Source organism: Portunus trituberculatus, chromosome 46, assembly GCF_017591435.1.
Source record: "Portunus trituberculatus isolate SZX2019 chromosome 46, ASM1759143v1, whole genome shotgun sequence".
NCBI lineage: Eukaryota > Metazoa > Arthropoda > Malacostraca > Decapoda > Portunidae > Portunus > Portunus trituberculatus.
In genome coordinates, this window is record NC_059300.1 from 14,625,360 (window position 1) to 14,652,923 (window position 27,564).

The following is a 27,564-nucleotide window of genomic DNA, read 5'->3' on the forward strand; positions in this document are numbered from 1 at the left end:
CACCACCACACCACAACACCCACGTGCTGCCTGGCTGATACACCAAACAACACCTCTCCCCAACCACCACACACCCCGTGTCCGACACAACAGAACAATAGAAACATGAGTGATATTGTGCCTCACAGTAGGTAAGAAGGTGGATCGGCCTACGTACAGTACAGTGTTGGTTCCTTCCTTCAGCAGCTTGCCACAGACACACATGAGGCCACACTATTGTTTAGCGAGGTCTGCTCCGCTTGTACTCATAACATAACACTTACTAGGTACTGTGCTATATCATTATACTGTCCTGTCTGTCTGTTGTAACCTGCCTGCGCTGGCCTTCACCTCACACACACACTCCTCCTCCTCGTCCTCCTCCTCCTGCAAGTGCTGTATCATTCTTATAATACATCTTACATTGAGGCTAAGCAGTTATTGCAAATATTCAACAAATAACCTCTCCAGCCACTCACTTATAGCGAAGGTCACATTGACAACAGATAAGGACCCCGTCCCCCGTTCCCCCCTCTTCCTCTCTCCCTCCTCGTCCCCAGCAGCCTGATAAGAACCCGATAAGTGATAACAACCCCTTATCATCACCGGCATGCCTTCAGAAACACTCCAGCCAACAACACCAGCAGCAGCAGCAGAAACAGCAGCAGTAGTAGTAGTAGTAGTAGTAGTAGTAGTAGTAGTAGTAGTAGTAATGGTAGTGGTAGTGGTAAATGTAGCAGTAGTAGTAGTAGTAGTAGTAGTAGTAGTAGTGGTGGAGGTGGTGTTGCTGGTGGTGTTAGTGGTAGTGGTAGTGGTAGCAGTAGTAGTAGTGGTAGTGGTGGTGGTTGTAGTAGTAGTAGTAGTAGTAGTAGTAGTAGTAGTAGTAGTAGTAGTAGTAGTAGTAGTAGTAGTAGTAGTAGTAGAAGTAATAGCAGTAGTAGTAGTGGCGACCGCGCACCTGCTAGCGGTACTTTCCCCCACCCATGAAGCATGTTAGCACCCGCCAGACCCCTGTCCTCCAGCCAGCATCCAAGTCTCCAGCCAGCTATGTTATATACGTAGGAATGTAGGGCAATGGTTTCAATACTGTCTGCTAAGAAGGCATATATTAGAAAAATGCGTCTGAACCTCAATATTCACAAAAGGGCTTTGCAGAGAGAGAATAATTTGATATATATGGTCAGGGAGAGATCATGATATTCACCAGTAGTGGAAAAAATATGTCATCACACTAAGCAAAGTAATGGAAAAGATATGGCATTGCAGTCGATTCTCTTTACGTTGATATGAATATATGTCTATAACTAGGAGGAAAATATATCATTAGGTAGTATAAATACAGCATTAATCATATAAAATCAACTCACAATCTCAAATTATACCTATGTTATTCAGAGAAGATATGTCAACATTTTATCAAAGTATTATGCCTATATATGTCCATAACTAGGAGGAATGTATATCATATCATAGATTGTAAAAAGAAATCAGCTCATTATCCCAAATTATATCAATATTATTCAGAGGATATATATCAACATCTTACAAGATACAGAAACAATCAAGGGAGAGCATCTGTAGACATCGTTCAGGTGTCGTCAGAATTTCTCAAAAGAAGTAAGTTGGAACTCAAGTATGCAATGCAGTCATAATACATCACTATTAAAAGCATTTTGTATGGTGAAACTTCTAAGTGTATACATAAATATGGAGGAATGAATATCTCGTTATCTCAGATAAGGGTGACGTCTCATACAAAAATTATTACATCCCGTAAGCATGCACTAATATCACGATGTCGAAAATGAACTGACGCAATGGATTCAGAAGTACTGATATATAGATTGCATTAATCTTGCAATAAGAAGTAGCTGCTCTCAGATCCACGTAATATGTTGATATAAGCACTTAAAACACCGGAAAATCCATCACTTGTGAAAATGTTACCACACCAAGAAATATATCTGATTCTGAGTTGTCGTGTAAGGAATACGCTGTTATTTCTCATCTTAAGTCAACGATATTTAATATACGCACTATACTCGAAAATCATAACCAAGGTTATTGTCCTTTGTCAAAATACAAAAAAAAAATATTAGCTTGCTGTTAAAATACTCAACCATTACCGTTCTGTATCATCACCAGCACACAGACAAGAACCACACCATGTATTCCACAGGTTAAACATTAATATTTACTTCATTATTTAGTTTCGACTTGTACTCCTTTTCATATCAGTGTTTTCTTAACTACATCATATTATATAATGTCCATCTTAATTTCTTGATATTCAACATCCATATCGTATTTCTTTAATATATTTTCGTCTTGTTTCACCTTCAAGCCTTACCATATAGCTAACGATAAGATGGGGAGTGATGTCCTTCAATATATTTTTCGCTTGATACCTCATCAATAACTCTTCTTTCCTCATTATCGTCGTTAACTGTTTACCTTTACATATCTTTGCATTAACTTTAAATCTTTCCTTAAAATGTTATATAATCAAGTGAATGCTACTGAAACCACTGATGATTTCCTACGATATCACAATAGCTCAACTCAGACTTGTAACCAAATGTCCTGTGTTATGTGTTAATTACGACATCCCACATTGTATCTATTATCAATCCCATAGATATACCCCTTATTTCACATATATCGTCAAAATCACAGATAAAGGCACTCATTAACACTCATTACTATACATTTATCCTAATCCCTATAAAATCTTCCAGATCGCCATATATCCCTCCAAATTATATAGAGACACCTTAACTTCCTTGTTTTCATCAATTTTATCGTTTTGAAGAAAAAATAATGTAAAATGACGAATAAGCAAAATTTTCAATCTAGATACTTTTTTTTCATAAAACACCTTAAAATTACACAAAAAAGACTTTTTAACAAATATAGTGATTTGCCTGCATTTTGAGTTTGGTGCATAAAACGCTCGAATACACTAAAATAACCCATTTTTGACATATTTAAGTTCCTTAGACAAATAGTGTGTTTTGCCTGCATTTCTGAGTTTTGGTTCATAAAACGCAGGAATACACCAAAATAACCCTTTTTTTTACCTATATCAATTCCTTAGGCAAATAGTGTGTTTTGCTTGCAATTCTGAGTTTCATTGCACTAAAATAACTCATTTTTGACATATTTCCGTTCCTTACACTTACCATTTTTGTGTTTTGATGGGAAAAACTTTGAAATTCCACCTTTTGCTTTGGAATCTCTATTAGCCTGTTTTCATCAATTTTATCGTTTTGAAGCAAAATAATGTAAAATGACGAAGAAGCAAAATTTTCAATCGAGATAGTTTTTTTTTCATAAAACACCTTAATATTACATAAAAAAGACGTTTTAACAAATATAGTGATTTGCCTGCTTTTTGAGTTTGGTGCATAAAACGTTGGAATACACTAAAATAACCCATTTTTGACATATTTAAGTTCCATAGACAAATAGTGTTTTTTGTCTTCATTTCTGAGTTTTGTTTTGGTTCATAAAACGCTGGATTACACCAAAATAACCCTTTTTTTTTTACATATATCACTTTCTTAGGCAAATAGTGTGTTTTGCTTGCAATTCTGAGTTTTGTTGCATAAAACGCTAGAATACACCAAAATAACCCATTTTGACATATTTCCGTTCCTTACACAAACAGTGTGTTTCCTTAGCATTTCTGTGTTTTGGTGGGAAAAAGCTAAAAACTGCTAAAATTCCACGTTTTTGTTAATTTTACTTTGGATTCTCTATACTAGCTTGTTTTCATCAATTTTATCGTTTTGAAGCAAAACAATGTAAAATGACGAATAAGCAAAATTTTCAATCGAGATATTTTTTTTTCATAAAATACCTTAAAAACACATAAATGAGACGTTATAACAAATATAGTGTTTTGCCTGCATTTCTCAGTTTGGTGCATAAAACGCTAAAATACACTAAAATAACCTATTTTTGACATATTTCAGTTCATTACACAAATATTGTGTTTTGCTGCATTTCTGAATTTTGGTTCATAAAACGCTGGAATATATCAAAATAACCCTTTTTAACATATTTCTCTTCCTTAGACAAATAGTGTGTTTTCCCTCCAAATCTGAGTTTTGTTGCATAAAACGCTGGAATACACCAAAATAACCCATTTTTGAAATATTTCCGTTCCTTACACAAACAGTGTGTTTTCCTTGCATTTGTGTGTTTTGTGGAAAAAGCTAAAACTGCTAAAATTCCACGTTTTTGTTAATTTTACTTTGGATTCTCTATACTAGCTTGTTTTCATCAATTTTATCGTTTTGAAGCAAAATAATGTAAAATGACGAATAAGCAAAATTTTCAATCTAGATAGTTTTTTTTCATAAAACACCTTAAAATTACATAAATAAGACTTTTTAACAAATATAGTGTTTTGCCTGCATTTCTGAGTTTGGTGCATAAAACGCTAGAATACACTAAAATAACCCATTTTTGACATATTTCAGTTCCTTAGACAAATAGTGTGTTTTGCCTGCATTTCTGAGTTTTGGTTCATAAAACGCTAGAATACACCAAAATAACCCCTTTTTGACATATTTCACTTCCTTTGACAAATAGTGTGTTTTGCCTGCAATTGTGAGTTTTTTTTGCATAAAACGCTGAGATTCACCAAAATAACCTATTTTTGTCATATATCACTTCCCTAGACAAATCGTGTGTTTTGCCTGCAATTGTGAGTTTTGTTGCATAAAACGCTGGAATACACCAAAATAACCCTTTTTACATATATCACTTCCTTAGGCAAATAGTGTGTTTTGCTTGCAATTATGAGTTTTGTTGCATAAAACGCTAGAACACACCAAAATAACCCATTTTTGACATATTTCCGTTCCTTACACAAACAGTGTGTTTCCTTAGCATTTCTGTGTTTTGGTGGAAAAAGGCTAAAAACTGCTAAAATTCCACGTTTTTGTTACTTTTACTTTGGATTCTCTATACTAGCTTGTTTTCATCAATTTTATCGTTTTGAAGCAAAACAATGTGAAATGAAGAATAAGCAAAATTTTCAATCGAGATAGTTTTTTTTCATAAAAAAACTTAAAAACACAAAAATAAGACGTTTTTAACAAATATAGTAGTCTTTTGCCTGCATTTCTTAGTTTGATTCATAAAACGCTACAATACACTAAAATAACCCATTTTTGACATATTTCAGTTCCTTAGACAAATAGTGTGTTTTGCCTGCATTTCTGAGTTTTGGTTCATAAAACGCTAGAATACACCAAAATAACCCTTTTTTGACATATTTCACTTCCTTTGACAAATAGTGTGTTTTGCCTGCAATTGTGAGTTTTGTTGCATAAAACGCTGAAATACACCAAAATAACCTCTCTTTAACATATATTACTTCCCTAGACAAATAGTATGTTTTGCCTGCAATTGTGAGTTTTGTTGCATAAAACACTGGAATACACCAAAATAACCCCATTTTTACATATATCACTTCTTTAAGGAAAAAGTGTGTTTTGCTTGCAATTATGAGTTTTGTTGCATAAAACGCTAGAACACACCAAAGTATAACATTTTTTACATATTTCCGTTCCTTACACAAACAGTGTGTATCCTTAGCATTTCTGTGTTTTGGTGGAAAAAGGCTAAAAACTGCTAAAATTCCATGTTTTTGTTAATTTTACTTTGGATTCTCTATACTAGCTTGTTTTCATCAATTTTATCGTTTTGAAGCAAAACAATGTGAAATGACGAATAAGGAAAATTTTCAATCGAGATAGTTTTTTTCATAAAAAAAATAAAAATACATAAATAAGACGTTTTTAACAAATATAGTGTTTTGCCTGCATTTCTGAGTTTGGTGCATAAAACGCTAGAATACACTAAAATAACCCATTTTTGACATATTTCAGTTCCTTAGACAAATAGTGTGTTTTGCCTGCATTTCTGAGTTTTGGTTCATAAAACGCTGGAATACACCAAAATAACCCTTTTGACATTGACACTTCCTTAGGCAAATAGTGTGTTTTGCTTGCAATTGTGAGTTTTGTTGCATAAAACGCTAGAATACACCAAAATAACCCATTTTTGACATATTTTAGTTCCTTAGACAAATAGTGTGTTTTGCCTGCATTTCTGAGTTTTGGTTCATAAAACGCTAAAATACACCAAAATAACCCCTTTTTCACATATTTCACTTCCTTTGACAAATAGTGTGTTTTGCTTGCAATTGTGAGTTTTGTTGCATAAAACGCTGAAATACACCAAAATAACCCCTTTTTGACATATTTCACTTCCTTAGACAAATAGTGTGTTTTGCCTGCAATTGTGAGTTTTGTTGCATAAAACACTAGAATACACCAAAATAACCCCTCTTTGACATATTTCACTTCCCAATGACAAATAGTGTGTTTTGCCTGCAATTGTGAGTTTTGTTGCATAAAACGATGGAATACACCAAAATAACCCCGTTTTTACATATATCACTTCCTTAGGCAAATAGTGTGTTTTGCTTGCAATTGTGAGTTTTGTTGCATAAAACGCTAGAACACACCAAAATAACCCATTTTTGACATATTTCCGTTCCTTACACAGTGTGTTTCCTTAGCATTTCTGTGTTTTTGTGGAAAAAGGTTAAAAACTGCTAAAATTCCACGTTTTTGTTAATTTTAATTTGGATTCTCTATACTAGCTTGTTTTCTTCAATTTTATCGTTTTGAAGCAAAACAATGTGAAATGACGAATAAGGAAAATTTTCAATCGAGATAATTTTTTTCATAAAAACCTTAAAAACACATAAATAAGACGTTTTAACAAATATAGTGTTTTGCCTGCATTTCTGAGTTTGATGCATAAAACGCTAGAATACACTAAAATAACCCATTTTTGACATATTTCAGTTCCTTAAACAAATAGTGTGTTTTGCCTGCATTTCTGAGTTTTGGTTCATAAAACACTAGAATACACCAAAATAACCCTTTTGACATATTTCACTTCCTAATGACAAATAGTGTGTTTTAGTGTGCATAAAACGCCTGCAATTCACTTGAGTTTTGTTGCATAAAGTTTTGTTGCAATACACTGGAATACACCAAAATAACCCTTTTTACATATTTCACTTCCACAAATAGTGTGTTTTGCCTGCAATTGTGAGTTTTGTTGCATAAAACGCTAGAATACACCAAAATAACCCATTTTTGACATAAAACGCTAGTTCCTTAGACAAATAGTGTGTTTTGCCTGCATTTTGAGTTTTGTTGCATAAAACGCTGGAATACACCAAAATAACCCCTTTTTGACATATTTCACTTCCTTTGACAAATAGTGTGTTTTGCCTGCAATTGTGAGTTTTGTTGCATAAAACGCTGGAATACACCAAAATAACCCATTTTTTTTTTACCTATATCACTTCCTTAGGCAAATAGTGTGTTTTGCTTGCAATTATGAGTTTTGTTGCATAAAACGCTAGAACACACCAAAATAACCCATTTTTGACATATTTCCGTTCCTTACACAAACAGTGTGTTTCCTTAGCATTTCTGTGTTTTGGTGGAAAAAGGCTAAAAACTGCTAAAATTCCACGTTTTTGTTAATTTTACTTTGGATTCTCTATACTAGCTTGTTTTCATCAATTTTATCGTTTTGAAGCAAAACAATGTGAAATGACGAATAAGCAAAATTTTCAATCGAGATAGTTTTTTTTCATAAAAACCTTAAAACACATAAATAAGACGTTTTTAACAAATATAGTGTTTTGCCTGCATTTCTGAGTTTGATGCATAAAACGCTAGAATACACTAAAATAACCCATTTTTGACATATTTCAGTTCCTTACACAAATAGTGTGTTTTGCCTGCATTTCTGAGTTTTGGTTCATAAAACGCTAGAATACACCAAAATAACCTTTTTTTGACATATTTCACTTCCTTTGACAAATAGTGTGTTTTGCCTGCAATTGTGAGTTTTGTTGCATAAAACGCTGAAATACACCAAAATAACCCCTTTTTGACATATATCACTTCCCTAGACAAATAGTATGTTTTGCCTGCAATTGTGAGTTTTGTTGCATAAAACGCTGGAATACACCAAAATAACCCTTTTTACATATATCACTTCCTTAGGCAAATAGTGTGTTTTGCTTGCAATTATGAGTTTTGTTGCATAAAACGCTAGAACACACCAAAATAACCCATTTTTGACATATTTCCGTTCCTTACACAAACAGTGTGTTTCCTTAGCATTTCTGTGTTTTGGTGGAAAAAGGCTAAAAACTGCTAAAATTCCACGTTTTTGTTAATTTTACTTTGGATTCTCTATACTAGCTTGTTTTCATCAATTTTATTGTTTTGAAGCAAAACAATATGAAATGACGAATAAGGAAAATTTTCAATCGAGATAGTTTTTTTTTCATAAAAAACCTTAAAACACATAAATAAGACGTTTTTAACAAATATAGTGTTTTGCCTGCATTTCTGAGTTTGATGCATAAAACGCTAGAATACACTAAAATAACCCATTTTTGACATATTTCAGTTCCTTAGACAAATAGTGTGTTTTGCCTGCATTTCTGAGTTTTGGTTCATAAAACGCTAGAATACACCAAAATAACCCTTTTGACATATTTCACTTCCTTTGACAAATAGTGTGTTTTGCCTGCAATTGTGAGTTTTGTTGCATAAAACGCTGAAATACACCAAAATAACCCCTTTTTGACATATATCAGTTACCTAGACAAATAGCATGTTTTGCCTGCAATTGTGAGTTTTGTTGCATAAAACGCTGGAATACACCAAAATAACCCTTTTTTTACATATATCACTTCCTTAGGCAAATAGTGTGTTTTGCTTGCAATTATGAGTTTTGTTGCATAAAACGCTAGAACACACCAAAATAACCCATTTTTGACATATTTCCGTTCCTTACACAAACAGTGTGTTTCCTTAGCATTTCTGTGTTTTGGTGGAAAAAGGCTAAAAACTGCTAAAATTCCACGTTTTTGTTAATTTTACTTTGGATTCTCTATACTAGCTTGTTTTCATCAATTTTATCGTTTTGAAGCAAAACAATGTGAAATGACGAATAAGGAAAATTTTCAATCGAGATAGTTTTTTTTCATAAAAACCTTAAAACACATAAATAAGACGTTTTTAACAAATATAGTGTTTTGCCTGCATTTCTGAGTTTGATGCATAAAACGCTAGAATACACTAAAATAACCCATTTTTGACATATTTCAGTTCCTTAGACAAATAGTGTGTTTTGCCTGCATTTCTGAGTTTTGGTTCATAAAACGCTAGAATACACCAAAATAACCCTTTTTGACATATTTCACTTCCTTTGACAAATAGTGTGTTTTGCCTGCAATTGTGAGTTTTGTTGCATAAAACGCTGAAATACACCAAAATAACCCCTTTTTGACATATATCACTTCCTTAGACAAATAGTGTGTTTTGCCTGCAATTGTGAGTTTTGTTGCATAAAACGCTGGAATACACCAAAATAACCCTTTTTACCTATATTACTTCCTTAGGAAAATTGTGTGTTTTGCTTGCAATTATGAGTTTTGTTGCATAAAACGCTAGAACACACCAAAATAACCCATTTTTGACATATTTCCGTTCCTTACAAAACAGTGTGTTTCCTTAGCATTTCTGTGTTTTGGTGGAAAAAGGCTAAAAACTGCTAAAATTCCACGTTTTTGTTAATTTTACTTTGGATTCTCTATACTAGCTTGTTTTCATCAATTTTATCGTTTTGAAGCAAAACAATGTGAAATGACGAATAAGGAAAATTTTCAATCGAGATAGTTTTTTTTTCATAAAAAAACTTAAAACACATAAATAAGACGTTTTTAACAAATATAGTGTTTTGCCTGCATTTCTGAGTTTGATGCATAAAACGCTAGAATACACTAAAATAACCCATTTTTGACATATTTCAGTTCCTTACACAAATAGTGTGTTTTGCCTGCATTTCTGAGTTTTGGTTCATAAAACGCTAGAATACACCAAAATAACCCCTTTTGACATATTTCACTTCCTTTGACAAATAGTGTGTTTTGCCTGCAATTGTGAGTTTTGTTGCATAAAACGCTGAAATACACCAAAATAACCCCTCTTTGACATATATCACTTCCCTAGACAAATAGTATGTTTTGCCTGCAATTGTGAGTTTTGTTGCATAAAACGCTGGAATACACCAAAATAACCCTTTTTACCTATATCACTTCCTTAGGCAAATAGTGTGATTTGCTTGCAATTATGAGTTTTGTTGCATAAAACGCTAGAACACACCAAAATAACCCATTTTTGACATATTTCCTTTCCTTACACAAACAGTGTGTTTCCTTAGCATTTTTGTGTTTTGGTGGAAAAAGGCTAAAAACTGCTAAAATTCCACGTTTTTGTTAATTTTAATTTGGATTCTCTATACTAGCTTGTTTTCATCAATTTTATCGTTTTGAAACAAAACAGTGTGAAATGACGAATAAGGAAAATTTTCAATCGAGATAGTTTTTTTACATAAAAACCTTAAAAACACATAAATAAGACGTTTTAACAAATATAGTGTTTTGCCTGCATTTCTGAGTTTGATGCATAAAACGCTAGAATACACTAAAATAACCCATTTTTGACATATTTCAGTTCCTTACACAAATAGTGTGTTTTGCCTGCATTTCTGAGTTTTGGTTCATAAAACGCTAGAATACACCAAAATAACCCCATTTTGACATATTTCACTTCCTTTGACAAATAGTGTGTTTTGCCTGCAATTGTGAGTTTGTTGCATAAAACGCTGAATACACCAAAATAACCCCTTTTTGACATATATCACTTCCTTAGACAAATAGTGTGTTTTGCCTGCAATTTGAGTTTTGTTGCATAAAACGCTGGAATACACCAAAATAACCCTTTTTACCTATATCACTTCCTTAGGAAAATAGTGTGTTTTGCTTGCAATTATGAGTTTTGTTGCATAAAACGCTAGAACACACCAAAATCACCCATTTTTGACATATTTCCGTTCCTTACAAAAACAGTGTGTTTCCTTAGCATATCTGTGTTTATGTGGAAAAAGGCTAAAAACTGCTAAAATTCCACGTTTTTGTTAATTTTACTTTGGATTCTCTATACTAGCTTGTTTTCATCAATTTTATCGTTTTGAAACAAAACAATATGAAATGACGAATAAGGAAAATTTTCAATCGAGATAGTTTTTTTTCATAAAAAAAACTTAAAAACACATAAATAAGACGTTTTTAAGAAATATAGTGTTTTGCCTGCATTTCTGAGTTTGATGCATAAAACGCTAGAATACACTAAAATAACCCATTTTTGACATATTTCAGTTCCTTACACAAATAGTGTGTTTTGCCTGCATTTCTGAGTTTTGGTTCATAAAACGCTAGAATACACCAAAATAACCTTTTTTTGACATATTTCACTTCCTTTGACAAATAGTGTGTTTTGCCTGCAATTGTGAGTTTTGTTGCATAAAACGCTGAAATACACCAAAATAACCCCTTTTTGACATATATCACTTCCTTAGACAAATAGTGTGTTTTGCCTGCAATTGTGAGTTTTGTTGCATAAAACGCTGGAATACACCAAAATAACCCCTTTTTTACCTATATCACTTCCTTAGGCAAATAGTGTGTTTTGCTTGCAATTATGAGTTTTGTTGCATAAAACGCTAGAACACACCAAAATCACCCATTTTTGACATATTTCCGTTCCTTACAAAAACAGTGTGTTTCCTTAGCATTTCTGTGTTTTGGTGGAAAAAGGCTAAAAACTGCTAAAATTCCACGTTTTTGTTAATTTTACTTTGGATTCTCTATACTAGCTTGTTTTCATCAATTTTATCGTTTTGAAACAAAACAATATGAAATGACGAATAAGCAAAATTTTCAATCGAGATAGTTTTTTTTTTCATAAAAAACTTATAAACACATAAATAAGACGTTTTTAAGAAATATAGTGTTTTGCCTGCATTTCTGAGTTTGATGCATAAAACGCTAGAATACACTGAAAAAAACCCATTTTTGACATATTTCAGTTCCTTACACAAATAGTGTGTTTTGCCTGCATTTCTGAGTTTTGGTTCATAAAACGCTAGAATACACCAAAATAACCCTTTTTGACATATTTCACTTCCTTTGACAAATAGTGTGTTTTCCTGCAATTCTGAGTTTTGTTGCATAAAACTGCAATTTTGAGTTTTGTTGCATAAAACGCTGAATACACCAAAATAACCCTTTTGACATATTTCACTTCCTTAGACAAATAGTGTGTTTTGCCTGCATTTGTAAGTTTTGTTTCATAAAACGCTGGAATACACCAAAATAACCCCTTTTTACATATATCACTTCCTTAGGCAAATAGTGTGTTTTGCTTGCAATTATGAGTTTTGTTGCATAAAACGCTAGAACACACCAAAATAACCCATTTTTGACATATTTCCGTTCCTTACACAAACAGTGTGTTTCCTTAGCATTTCTGTGTTTTGGTGGAAAAAGGCTAAAAACTGCTAAAATTCCACGTTTTTGTTAATTTTACTTTGGATTCTCTATACTAGCTTGTTTTCATCAATTTTATCGTTTTGAAACAAAACAATATGAAATGACGAATAAGCAAAATTTTCAATCGAGATAGTTTTTTTTCATAAAAAACCTTAAAAACACATAAATAAGACGTTTTTAACAAATATAGTGTTTTGCCTGCATTTCTGAGTTTGATGCATAAAACGCTAGAATACACTAAAATAACCCATTTTTGACATATTTCAGTTCCTTACACAAATAGTGTGTTTTGCCTGCATTTCTGAGTTTTGGTTCATAAAACGCTAGAATACACCAAAATAACCCTTTTTGACATATTTCACTTCCTTTGACAAATAGTGTGTTTTGCCTGCAATCTGAGTTTTGTTGCATAAAACGCTGAAATACACCAAAATAAGATTTTTGACATCACTTCCTTAGACAAATAGTGTGTTTTGCCTGCAATTGTGAGTTTTGTTGCATAAAACGATGGAATACACCAAAATAACCCTTTTTACATATATCACTTCCTTAGGCAAATAGTGTGATTTGCTTGCAATTATGAGTTTTGTTGCATAAAACGCTAGAACACACCAAAAAACCCATTTTTGACATATTTCGTTCCTTACACAAACAGTGTGTTTCCTTAGCATTTTCTGTGTTTTGGTGGAAAAAGGCTAAAAACTGCTAAAATTCCACGTTTTTGTTAATTTTAATTTGGATTCTCTATACTAGCTTGTTTTCATCAATTTTATCGTTTTGAAACAAAACACTGTGAAATGACGAATAAGGAAAATTTTCAATCGAGTTTTTTTTTCATAAAAAATAAAAATACATAAATAAGACGTTTTAACAAATATAGTGTTTTGCCTGCATTTATGAGTTTGATCAATAAAACGCTATAATACACTAAAATAACCCATTTTTGACATATTTCAGATCCCTAAACAAATAGTGTTTTTTAACTGCATTTCTGAGTTTTGGTTCATAAAACACTAGAATACACCAAAATAACCCTTTTTGACATATTTCACTTCCTTTGACAAATAGTGTGTTTTGCCTGCAATTTGAGTTTGTTGCATAAAACGCTGAAATACACCAAAATAACCCCTTTTTGACATATATCACTTCCTTAGACAAATAGTGTGTTTTGCCTGCAATTTGAGTTTTGTTGCATAAAACGCTGGAATACACCAAAATAACCCCTTTTTTACCTATATCACTTCCTTAGGAAAATAGTGTGTTTTGCTTGCAATTATGAGTTTTGTTGCATAAAACGCTAGAACACACCAAAATAACCCATTTTTGACATATTTCCGTTCCTTACACAGTGTGTTTCCTTAGCATTTCTGTGTTTTGGTGGAAAAAGGCTAAAAACTGCTAATTTGTTAATTTTACTTTGGATTCTCTATACTAGCTTGTTTTCATCAATTTTATCGTTTTGAAACAAAACAATATGAAATGACGAATAAGGAAAATTTTCAATCGAGATAGTTTTTTTCATAAAAAACCTTAAAAACACATAAATAAGACGTTTTTAACAAATATAGTGTTTTGCCTGCATTTCTGAGTTTGATGCATAAAACGCTAGAATACACTAAAATAACCCATTTTTGACATATTTCAGTTCCTTAGACAAATAGTGTGTTTTGCCTGCATTTCTGAGTTTTGGTTCATAAAACGCTAGAATACACCAAAATAACCCTTTTTGACATATTTCACTTCCTTTGACAAATAGTGTGTTTTTCCTGCAATTGTGAGATTTGTTGCATAAAACGCTGGAATACACCAAAATAACCCCTTTTGACATATATCACTTCCTTAGACAAATAGTGTGTTTTGCCTGCAATTGTGAGTTTTGTTGCATAAAACGCTGGAATACACCAAAATAACCCCTTTTTTACCTATATCACTTCCTTAGGAAAATAGTGTGTTTTACTTGCAATTATGAGTTTTCTTGCATAAAATGCTAGAACACACCAAAATCACCCATTTTTTACATATTTCCGTTCCTTACAAAAACAGTGTGTTTCCTTAGCATTTCTATGTTTTGGTGGAAAAAGGCTAAAAACTGCTAAAATTACACGTTTTTGTTAATTTTACTTTGGATTCTCTATACTAGCTTGTTTTCATCAATTTTATCGTTTTGAAGCAAAACAATGTGAAATGAAGAATAAGGAAAATTTTCAATCAAGATAGTTTTTTTTCATAAAAAACCTTAAAAACACATAAATAAAACGTTTTTAACAAATAAAATGTTTTGCTTCTATTTTTGAGTTTGATGCATAAAACGCTAGAATACACTAAAATAAACCATTTTTGAAACATTTCAGTTCCCTAAAACAAATAGTGTGTTTTGCCTGTATTTCTGACTTTTGGTTCATAAAACACTAGAATACACCAAAATAACGCCTCTTTGACATATTTCACTTCCCTATGACAAATAGTGTGTTTTGCCTGAAATTGTGAGTTTTCTTGCATAAAACGATGGAATACACCAAAATAACCCCTTTTTTACATATATTACTTCCTTAGGCAAATAGTGTGTTTTGCTTGCAATTGTGAGTTTTTTGCGTAAAACGCTAGAACACACAAAAATAACCCATTTTTTGACATATTTTTGTTCCTTACACAAACAGTGTGTTTCCTTAGCATTTCTGTGTTTTGGTGGAAAAAGGCTAAAAACTGCTAAAATTCCACGATTTGGTAATTTTACTTTGGATTCTCTATACTAGCTTGTTTTCATCAATTTTATCGTTTTGAAACAAAACAATGTGAAATGACGAATAAGGAAAATTTTCAATCGAGATAGTTTTTTTTCATAAAAAACCTTAAAAACACATAAATAAGACGTTTTTAACAAATATAGTGTTTTGCCTGCATTTCTGAGTTTGATGCATAAAACGCTAGAATACACTAAAATAACCCATTTTTGACATATTTCAGTTCCTTAAACAAATAGTGTGTTTTGCCTGCATTTCTGAGTTTTGGTTCATAAAACGCTAGAATACACCAAAATAACCTTTTTTTGACATATTTCACTTCCTTTGACAAATAGTGTGTTTTGCCTGCAATTGTGAGTTTTGTTGCATAAAACGCTGAAATACACCAAAATAACCCATTTTTGACATATATCACTTCCTTAGACAAATAGTATGTTTTGTCTGCAATTGTGAGTTTTGTTGCATATAACGCTGGAATACACCAAAATAACCCCTTTTTTTACCTATATCACTTCCTTAGGAAAATAGTGTGTTTTGCTTGCAATTATGAGTTTTGTTGCATAAAACGCTAGAACACACCAAAATAACCCATTTTTGACATATTTCCTTTCCTTACACAAACAGTGTGTTTCCTTAGCATTTCTGTGTTTTGGTGGAAAAAGGCTAAAAACTGCTAAAATTCCACGTTTTGTTAATTTTACTTTGGATTCTCTATACTAGCTTGTTTTCATCAATTTTATCGTTTTGAAACAAAACAATGTGAAATGACGAATAAGGAAAATTTTCAATCGAGATAGTTTTTTTTCATAAAAAACTTAAAACACATAAAAAAGACGTTTTAACAAATATAGTGTTTTGCCTGCATTTCTGAGTTTGATGCATAAAACGCTAGAATACACTAAAATAACCCATTTTTGACATATTTCAGTTCCTTACACAAATAGTGTGTTTTGCCTTCATTTCTGAGTTTTGGTACATAAAACGCTTAAATACACACAAAATAACCCTTTTGACATATTTCACTTCCTTTGACAAATAGTGTGTTTTCCTGCAATTTTGAGTTTTGTTGCATAAAACGCTGAATACACCAAAATAACCTTTTTTTGACATATTTCACTTCCTTAGACAAATAGTGTGTTTTGCCTGCAATTCTGAGTTTTGTTGCATAAAACGCTGGAATACACCAAAATAACCCTTTTTACATATATCACTTCCTTAGGCAAATAGTGTGTTTTGCTTGCAATTATGAGTTTTGTTGCATAAAACGCTAGAACACACCAAAATAACCCATTTTTGACATATTTCCGTTCCTTACAAAAACAGTGTGTTTCCTTAGCATTTCTGTGTTTTGGTGGAAAAAGGCTAAAAACTGCTAAAATTCCACGTTTTTGTTAATTTTACTTTGGATTCTCTATACTAGCTTGTTTTCATCAATTTTATCGTTTTGAATCAAAACAATGTGAAATGACGAATAAGGAAAATTTTCAATCGAGATAGTTTTTTTTTTCATAAAAAACTTAAAAACACATAAATAAGACGTTTTTAACAAATATAGTGTTTTGCCTGCATTTCTGAGTTTGATGCATAAAACGCTAGAATACACTAAAATAACCCATTTTTGACATATTTCAGTTCCTTACACAAATAGTGTGTTTTGCCTGCATTTCTGAGTTTTGGTTCATAAAACGCTAGAATACACCAAAATATACCCTTATTGACATATTTTACTTCCTTTGACAAATAGAGTGTTTTGCCTGCAATTGTTAGTTTTGTTGCATAAAACGCTGAGATTCACCAAAATAACCTATTTTTGTCATATAACACTTCCCTAGACAAGTCGTGTGTTTTGCCTGAAATTGTGAGTTTTGTTGCATAAAACGATGGAATACACTAAAATACCCCTTTTTTACATATATCACTTCCTTAGACAAATAGTGTGATTTGCTTGCAATTATGAGTTTTGTTGCATAAAACGCTAGAACACACCAAAATAACCCATTTTTGACATATTTCCTTTCCTTACACAAACAGTGTGTTTCCTTAGCATTTCTATGTTTTGGTGGAAAAAGGCTAAAAACTGCTAAAATTCCACGTTTTTGTTAATTTTACTTTGGATTCTCTATACTAGCTTGTTTTCATCAATTTTATCGTTTTGAAACAAAACAATATGAAATGACGAATAAGCAAAATTTTCAATCGAGATAGTTTTTTTCATAAAAAATAAAAACACATAAATAAGACGTTTTTAACAAATATAGTGTTTTGCCTGCATTTCTGAGTTTGATGCATAAAACGCTAGAATACACTAAAATAACCCATTTTTGACATATTTCAGTTCCTTACACAAATAGTGTGTTTTGCCTGCATTTCTGAGTTTTGGTTCATAAAACGCTAGAATACACCAAAATAACCCCTTTTGACATATTTCACTTCCTTTGACAAATAGTGTGTTTTCCCTGCAATTGTGAGTTTTGTTGCATAAAACGCTGAAATACACCAAAATAACCCCTTTTTGACATATATCACTTCCCTAGACAAATCGTGTGTTTTGCCTGCAATTGTGAGTTTTGTTGCATAAAACGCTGGAATACACCAAAATAACCCCTTTTTTACCTATATCACTTCCTTAGGCAAATAGTGTGTTTTGCTTGCAATTATGAGTTTTGTTGCATAAAACGCTAGAACACACCAAAATAACCCATTTTTGACATATTTCCGTTCCTTACAAAAACAGTGTGTTTCCTTAGCATTTCTGTGTTTTGGTGGAAAAAGGCTAAAAACTGCTAAAATTCCACGTTTTTGTTAATTTTACTTTGGATTCTCTATACTAGCTTGTTTTCATCAATTTTATCGTTTTGAAACAAAACAATGTGAAATGACGAATAAGGAAAATTTTCAATCGAGATAGTTTTTTTTTTCATAAAAAACCTTAAAAACACATAAATAAGACGTTTTAACAAATATAGTGTTTTGCCTGCATTTCTGAGTTTGATGCATAAAACGCTAGAATACACTAAAATAACCCATTTTTGACATATTTCAGTTCCTTACACAAATAGTGTGTTTTGCCTGCATTTCTGAGTTTTGGTTCATAAAACGCTAGAATACACCAAAATAACCCTTTTGACATATTTCACTTCCTTTGACAAATAGTGTGTTTTCCTGCAATTTTGAGTTTTGTTGCATAAAACGCTGAAATACACCAAAATAACCCCTTATTGACATATATCACTTCCTTAGACAAATAGTGTGTTTTGCCTGCAATTGTGAGTTTTGTTGCATAAAACGCTAGAAAACACCAAAATAATCACTTCCTTAGGCAAATAGTGTGTTTTGCTTGCAATTATGAGTTTTGCAATTTGAGTTTTGTTGCATAAAACGCTAGAACACACCAAAATAACCCATTTTTGACATATTTCCGTTCCTTACACAGTGTGTTTCCTTAGCATTTCTGTGTTTTGGTGGAAAAAGGCTAAAAACTGCTAAAATTCCACGTTTTTGTTAATTTTACTTTGGATTCTCTATACTAGCTTGTTTTCATCAATTTTATCGTTTTGAAGCAAAACAATGTGAAATGACGAATAAGGAAAATTTTCAATCGAGATAGTTTTTTTTCATAAAAAACCTTAAAACACATAAAAAGACGTTTTAACAAATATAGTGTTTTGCCTGCATTTCTGAGTTTGATGCATAAAACGCTAGAATACACTGAAAATAACCCATTTTTGACATATTTCAGTTCCTTACACAAATAGTGTGTTTTGCCTGCATTTCTGAGTTTTGGTTCATAAAACGCTAGAATACACCAAAATAACCCCTTTTTGACATATTTCACTTCCTTTGACAAATAGTGTGTTTTTCCTGCAATTTTGAGATTTGTTGCATAAAACGCTGAAATACACCAAAATAACCCCTTTTTGACATATATCACTTCCCTAGACAAATAGTATGTTTTGCCTGCAATTGTGAGTTTTGTTGCATAAAACGCTAGAATACACCAAAATAACCCCTTTTTTACGTATATCATTTCCTTAGACAAATAATGTGTTTTGCTTGCAATTATGAGTTTTGTTGCATATAACGCTAGAACAAATTAACCCATTTTTGACATATTTCCGTTCCTTACAAAAACAGTGTGTTTCCTTAGCATTTCTGTGTTTTGGTGGAAAAAGGCTAAAAACTGCTAAAATTCCACGTTTTTGTTAATTTTACTTTGGATTCTCTATACTAGCTTGTTTTCATCAATTTTATCGTTTTGAAACAAAACAATATGAAATGACGAATAAGCAAAATTTTCAATCGAGATAGTTTTTTTTCATAAAAACCTTAAAAACACATAAAAAAGACGTTTTTAAGAAATATAGTGTTTTGCCTGCATTTCTGAGTTTGATGCATAAAACGCTAGAATACACTAAAATAACCCATTTTTGACATATTTCAGTTCCTTACACAAATAGTGTGTTTTGCCTGCATTTCTGAGTTTTGGTTCATAAAACGCTAGAATACACCAAAATAACCCCATTTAGACATATTTCACTTCCTTTGACAAATAGTGTGTTTTTCCTGCAATTTGAGTTTTGTTGCATAAAACGCTGAAATACACCAAAATAACCCCTTTTTGACATATATCACTTCCTTAGACAAATAGTGTGTTTTGCCTGCAATTGTGAGTTTTGTTGCATAAAACGCTGGAATACACCAAAATAACCCCTTTTTTACCTATATCACTTCCTTAGGAGAATAGTGTGTTTTGCTTGCAATTATGAGTTTTGTTGCATAAAACGCTAGAACACACCAAAATAACCCATTTTTGACATATTTCCGTTCCTTACACAAACAGTGTGTTTCCTTAGCATTTATGTGTTTTAGTGGAAAAAGGCTAAAAACTGCTAAAATTACACGTTTTGTTAATTTTACTTTGGATTCTCTATGCTAGCTTGTTTTCATCAATTTTATCGTTTTGAAACAAAACAATATGAAATGACGAATAAGCAAAATTTTCAATCGAGATAGTTTTTTTTCATAAAAAACTTAAAAACATAAAAAAAACGTTTTAAAAAATATAGGGTTTTGCCTGCATTTCTGAGTTTGATGCATAAAACGCTAGAATACACTGAAAAAAACCCATTTTTGACATATTTCAGTTCCTTACACAAATAGTGTGTTTTGCCTGCATTTCTGAGTTTTGGTTCATAAAACGCTAGAATACACCAAAATAACCCTTTTTGACATATTTCACTTCCTTTGACAAATAGTGTGTTTTGCCTGCAATTGTGAGATTTGTTGCATAAAACGCTGAAATACACCAAAATAACCCCTTATTGACATATATCACTTCCCTAGACAAATCGTGTGTTTTGCCTGCAATTGTGGGTTTTGTTGCATAAAACGCTGGAATACACCAAAATAACCCCTTTTTTACCTATATCACTTCCTTAGGAAAATAGTGTGTTTTGCTTGCAATTATGAGTTTTGTTGCATAAAACGCTAGAACACACCAAAATCACCCATTTTTGACATATTTCCGTTCCTTACAAAAACAGTGTGTTTCCTTAGCATTTCTGTGTTTTGGTGGAAAAAGGCTAAAAACTGCTAAAATTCCACGTTTTTGTTAATTTTACTTTGGATTCTCTATACTAGCTTGTTTTCATCAATTTTATCGTTTTGAAACAAAACAATATGAAATGACGAATAAGCAAAATTTTCAATCGAGATAGTTTTTTTTTCATAAAAAAAACTTAAAAACACATAAAAAGACGTTTTTAAGAAATATAGTCTTTTGCCTGCATTTCTGAGTTTGATGCATAAAACGCTAGAATACACTGAAAAAAACCCATTTTTGACATATTTCAGTTCCTTACACAAATAGTGTGTTTTGCCTGCATTTCTGAGTTTTGGTTCATAAAACGCTAGAATACACCAAAATAACCCCTTTTTGACATATTTCACTTCCTTTGACAAATAGTGTGTTTTTCCTGCAATTTGAGTTTTGTTGCATAAAACGCTGAAATACACCAAAATAACCCCTTTTTGACATATATCACTTCCTTAGACAAATAGTGTGTTTTGCCTGCAATTGTGAGTTTTGTTGCATAAAACGCTGGAATACACCAAAATAACCCCTTTTTTACCTATATCACTTCCTTAGGAAAATAGTGTGTTTTGCTTGCAATTATGAGTTTTGTTGCATAAAACGCTAGAACACACCAAAATCACCCATTTTGACATATTTCCGTTCTTTACACAGTGTGTTTCCTTAGCATTTCTGTGTTTTGGTGGAAAAAGGCTAAAAACTGCTAAAATTCCACGTTTTTGTTAATTTTACTTTGGATTCTCTATACTAGCTTGTTTTCATCAATTTTATCGTTTTGAAACAAAACAATATGAAATGACGAATAAGCAAAATTTTCAATCGAGATAGTTTTTTTTTCATAAAAACCTTAAAAACACATAAAAAAGACGTTTTTAAGAAATATAGTCTTTTGCCTGCATTTCTGAGTTTGATGCATAAAACGCTAGAATACACTGAAAAAAACCCATTTTTGACATATTTCAGTTCCTTACACAAATAGTGTGTTTTGCCTGCATTTCTGAGTTTTGGTTCATAAAACGCTAGAATACACCAAAATAACCCCTTTTTGACATATTTCACTTCCTTTGACAAATAGTGTGTTTTTCCTGCAATTGTGAGATTTGTTGCATAAAACGCTGAAATACACCAAAATAACCCCTTTTTGACATATATCACTTCCCTAGACAAATCGTGTGTTTTGCCTGCAATTGTGGGTTTTGTTGCATAAAACGCTGGAATACACCAAAATAACCCTTTTTTTACCTATATCACTTCCTTAGGAAAATAGTGTGTTTTGCTTGCAATTATGAGTTTTGTTGCATAAAACGCTAGAACACACCAAAATCACCCATTTTTGACATATTTCCGTTCCTTACAAAAACAGTGTGTTTCCTTAGCAGCTTGTTGATTGTGTTTTGACAAAGGACAATAGTTTTGAGAAAAAGGCTAAAACTGCTAAAATTCCACGCTTTATTTTAAAAGAAATATTAAAAGAAAAGTTAAAATAAATTTTGTTAATTTTACTTTGGATTCTCTATACTAGCTTGTTTTCATCAATTTTATCGTTTTGAAAAACAAAAGATATGATTTATCTTATTATTCCTTTTAAGCACTGAATAGGTAAGGCAATTTCACTTAAAGAAAAGTATTTATTTATGGTTATTTATTTTTTGCAAGGAAGCTTACTAGTAATTTGAGTAAATACTAAGTTTCAGCAGGTCTACTGTTAAGGTCACTTGAGATTTAGATCATGGAACCTAACCACTTTAAGGAATAAATTTCAGTAAAGTGTTCCTGTTTTAAGTTTGGAAGCAACAACATTGAAAGTTTTGTACTAGTGATTAATATATTAAAGTGCCAGCCATTTCCTGCATTTTTTTTTTTTTTTTTTTGTGAAGTGGATGCATTTATTGCACACACTAATTATGATGCAGTGTCTACCTCTGACAAATAATATTACTCCAACCACACATCTGAGTTACGTATGTTATGTGAAAACACGTTCTTTATAAATTATTTGTATTTGCAATTCATTAGCAATAAGATTATATTATTCTTTCCAGATGGTGGACCTCCTGCCAACCCTCCTCTCTCCCAGCACAATGAGTTAATCTTTGAGATTTTGGACCCTAAGAATGTCTCTATTCATGGGTGTACCAATAAGGCAAGCATCATTGAATGCACCTTCCTTAACAAAGGATAAGCCACTTGTAGATATAGCAATATTAGGCCATAATGTTGTCTCAAATGTCTGCAATCCAAAATACTCGTTTCCATTTAGTTTACAACTTAGAGTTAAACACAATGGTAAATTTGTAATCTAGTGTTGAGAAAAATTTTTTTTTTTTTTCTTTAACCAAACAGCTAAAACAGTAATAAGAAAAGAAAAAAAAAAAACTAATAAAGTTAACTTAATTCCTATCCCTTCTCCCCCCTCATAAATATGGTGTTGTAGTGGGTGAATGTGTTAATGATAACAAGTCTTAGGGATTTACAGTTTCTTAGACATGGGCTTCCTTCAAACAGAATAGGATTTAAGTCAAACACATTGTACCCTTAGGTAGATTTACTGGTTTCTGTTACTTTTGTCCTTAGCAATAAAACCAAAAACATTATCAGCTTAGTTTCTGAAGTTAGAACTAATGATGCCACCAGTGTGCAGGTAGCAGATGATGCTGGGGAAGTGGCAGAGGCAGCCCAACAGAGAGAAGTGATGACCGAGGCAGTGGGTGTTGAGGAGGAGGCACCTGCCACACCACTTGCAGCACCAACAGGGGCCAGACTTGCCTGGTACATCACTGGTGTTTGTGGATGAGGAGGAGATCATCCACCTGCAGAAGAAAAGGAAGCTTGAGCTTGCACTCCTTTAAGAATCTATAATGGCTCAGGAAAGGAAGCAAGAAGCAGAACAGGCTAAGTACATGTACTACACACAAAAACTAGAGTACCAGAAACAAACAAATAAAAAATAGTAATAAAGATATAAATAATGTACTATTTGTTTTTGTTTGTAACCAATCAACCAAATATTAGTGTTAACACAAAATTAACTGCAGTTTCTATATGCTCAACCTACAATCTACTTAATTCAGGTATGGGAGAGAGAGAGAGAGAGAGAGAGAGAGAGAGAGAGAGAGAGAGAGAGAGAGAGAGAGAGAGAGAGAGAAAAAAACTACTTACATGAGAATAACACCAATCTCAGCAGTCATGACACTGGTGTCTCATCACTCATCAATGCTGTAAAAGAAAGACATTGATTTACTGCTTGATGTTGTATCACATTATATATATATATATATATATATATATATATATATATATATATATATATATATATATATATATATATATATATATATATATATATATATATATATATATATATATATATATATATATATATATATATATATATATATATATATATATATATATATATAAAACTACAGAACAATTGATAATGTAGTCAATGCCACACTCATAAAAATCAGTGAAAAAATAATTAAGAAAGAATCATTTAAGTTAGTTGTGAAAGTGTGTTAATTATTTTCTTAGATGTTGCTGAGATACACATTCATCATAACCCATTTAAATATTGTAAGGCTGAACAGTGGTACTGTGTTATCTGTGAAGAACTATATCTTTTCAATAGTGGGTGACTGGCAAAGAGTGAGGCAAGGAAGATGAAATCACCAACATAACAGTGCACACACAACAAAATAAGACATATAAATATAAATAACAAAGTGACAAAGGGGAAAAAACTTAAGAATGCTACTATAATCAGCATTATGGGTTGTGTTACTTACTTGAAGTGAAGTACAACAAATTCATCCCTGTAAAGGATTACTTCATGGTGACTTTGAACTTTCTGTGCTATGAGTCGCTCCTCATTGCCTCCATCCTCGGCTGCAGCAAGATGTTCTTCTTCCTCAGGAAGAATGATGTTTCTTGCTTTGCAGATATTGTGCAGCAGTGCACAAACCTCTTCAATTTGGCAGACCTTGGATGGAGGACCAACTCGGATCTCACTGTGTAGCACGTGAAAATGTCGCTTCAGCTGCCCGATGCCTCTCAACAATGCTGCGGTTTTCTTGTAGGCCCTGAAATTAATATAGATTTCAATCTTACAATGCAGTACTTGAAATTGGTATGATGCATTAATTTAATTTCTGCAAATATTTAGATTGTCATGTATAAGGTTAAGTTAAGATTCATTGTATGATAATGATTTGTGACATGATAGCTTAAACATTATGAAACATAAAAAAAAATCTCTAGTATAACATTGGTTAGGTTAATATATTCACATGAAAACTTAGAATAAAAAGAAGAAACTCTTAAATATTTGGAAATTTTCATGAAATTTACTTGTTGTATTGGTGATTCAACCAACACACTTTACATAATTATAGACCTCTGCAGGGTCTACATTTTACTTTATGGAGCATTTCTAGCCCCATTTTACCTTATCAGATATTAATGATACGTATACTTTTTGGGGGATCCAAAGGGGGCAAAGCTCCCCAGGTAGGAGGTTACACAATGTTAAATTACTTTACCTTATCAGTTGTTCTGGTCAAGTTTCAAAATGTTAAGTTAGTCCTTAATGGGGGATGATGTCAACCCAATGAGGAGGTTACAAAATGTTAGGTTAGGTTACTTCATCTTATGGAGAAATCCAGTAAGGTTGGAGGGAGGGTCAAGATTGTGTGAAACTGCAATAATATTTCAAAAATACCTAATTCATTAATTTAGCACTTTATATTAGCTTATATGAAAAAGTGTAACTATGGGAGGTAAATAATTAGTTTTGGGATAATTAGATAACTTTTTATCTAAATTTTACTACTCAGTAGCTTACCTGTTATAAGAAGACTGTGCTCCAGGCTGTGGTCTGAGGTATGGAGTCAGTAGCCACTTCTTGCTGGGATAGTCACTATCTCCCTGTAAGTGACACCCAGCTGGGACGATGCCGTTGTCAAATATCGTGCAGAGTCCACTTTGAACAAGTATTCTTGCATCGTGAACCGATCCCGGCCACTTTGCAACTACATCAATAATGTGGTATCAAGCATCAAACAAACTGCACGTTGATGCTGTAGTATCTCTTCCTGTTGACAAACTCTACCTTATACTCTCTAGGAGCCACAATCATTACATGCGTTCCATCAATGCCACCGATCACTTCAGGGAAGCCAGCAATCTGCAGAAACTCCTCCTTCCTCCACTGAGTTTCCAGTTGGATGACTAAAAATCTTATGAATTATGAGAGGATGGCATTGTATCACTGTATCACTGATGATCCTGCTGATGGTCTGTTGTGAGGGCCCCAAGTCATCAGTGCTGCACTGCTGCATCTTTCCTATAGCGAGGTATCGCAGTGAAGATAACTTGCATCTTGGGGAGAGAGGCCTTGTTTCTTGCAGTTGGTCTCTTCAGCCTTTCCCGCACCAATTTGTCACGAAAATGATACCAGCAGGATCCTGCCAATACCTCTTCACCACCTCACGGTCATCTAGCTCATTCAGGACGTCCTTCCTCTCACGAAACGACCGTCTCTCTCGCAGGTGGTGCCTTGCGGTTCCTCTCGGGCGGCCATGTTTACTTTTAGGATGAAATCTTAGGAGCGTGTCTTACTGCTAAAACACCTCGGGAGGTGTTTTAGCAGTAAGACGCATCTTTAGGGCTTAGGATGTCGTCTTAAGAATTTAAGACTCGAATTCCGCCATTTTTGTGATTTAGGGCGACTTCTTACCGTTAGGACGTCATCTTAGTGTTTATAAGTACGGCCCGTCACACGGTGGATTCTAACGGTCGTGTAGAGCTTGGTGGTTCCCTTTACCACTTTCCCTCTCCGGCAAGGGGTGGTGTACACCGGCAATGTCTGCAGACAACCGGCAGCGGAGGAAGGTTGAGGGGAAACATTACATCCACCAGTAACTCCATTAAAACTCCCACCAATTAATCTAACTTTTCCAAATACAAAAACATACACAAACAAAACACAGCACACTGACAGTTTTCATGCACCCTCTGCTCTGCAGACTGCGCCCTGAGTTGCTGGGGAGGTGTGGATTCTAGCGGTCGTGTAGAGCATGGTAGCTCCCGTTACCACTTTCCCTCCCCGGCAAGGGGTTGGTGTACACCGGCAATGTCTGCAGACAACCGGCAGCAGGAAACTAATAATATATATATATATATATATATATATATATATATATATATATATATATATATATATATATATATATATATATATATATATATATATATATATATATATATATATATATATATATATATATATATATATATATATTTATATATAAAAGGAAAAAAATTACCCTTATCAGTTTGATAAAGAGCCACAGATTATTAATTATTGATTATGAATTATTGACTAAAGTAAGCCGCAAGGGTGAGCAAAAATTAAAAAATTACTTAGCAAGACGGTTTGCCCGTCATCTTTACACTCCCACTTTATTTCCTTTCCCACTATTGCCCTCAACACTTCCCTTCCCACCAACTTTTACTCTTCATAGTTTCACCCATCTTTTCTATCCCCCCCTTTCAACGCTCAACGCTCAACAACCCCTTATACCACTCATGCTTAAGCACAATGGACTTCCCGATATAAGGATTCCAACACAAGCTTTCGGAAACTTATACTCCCACACACAAAAATCGCCGAGAAGCCACCAGCCATCTCACAGGACGACGTTCTACCTTGCCACGAAGGCCCAGCGGAAGAGGTTCCG

General features: G+C 32.9%; 2 long non-coding RNA genes across 2 annotated transcripts; one reads left to right on the plus strand and one right to left on the minus strand.

Moving 5' to 3' along the window:
* On the plus strand, positions 1 to 23,963 carry LOC123520111. Its single transcript, XR_006679176.1, has 2 exons — positions 1 to 131; positions 23,459 to 23,963. It is a non-coding gene; the product is annotated as an uncharacterized LOC123520111 (long non-coding RNA).
* On the minus strand, positions 23,365 to 26,972 carry LOC123520110. Its single transcript, XR_006679175.1, has 4 exons — positions 25,668 to 26,972; positions 24,613 to 24,906; positions 23,984 to 24,040; positions 23,365 to 23,634 (listed from the first exon to the last, which is right to left on the minus strand). It is a non-coding gene; the product is annotated as an uncharacterized LOC123520110 (long non-coding RNA).
* Between the last annotated feature and the right edge of the window lie 592 nt (positions 26,973 to 27,564).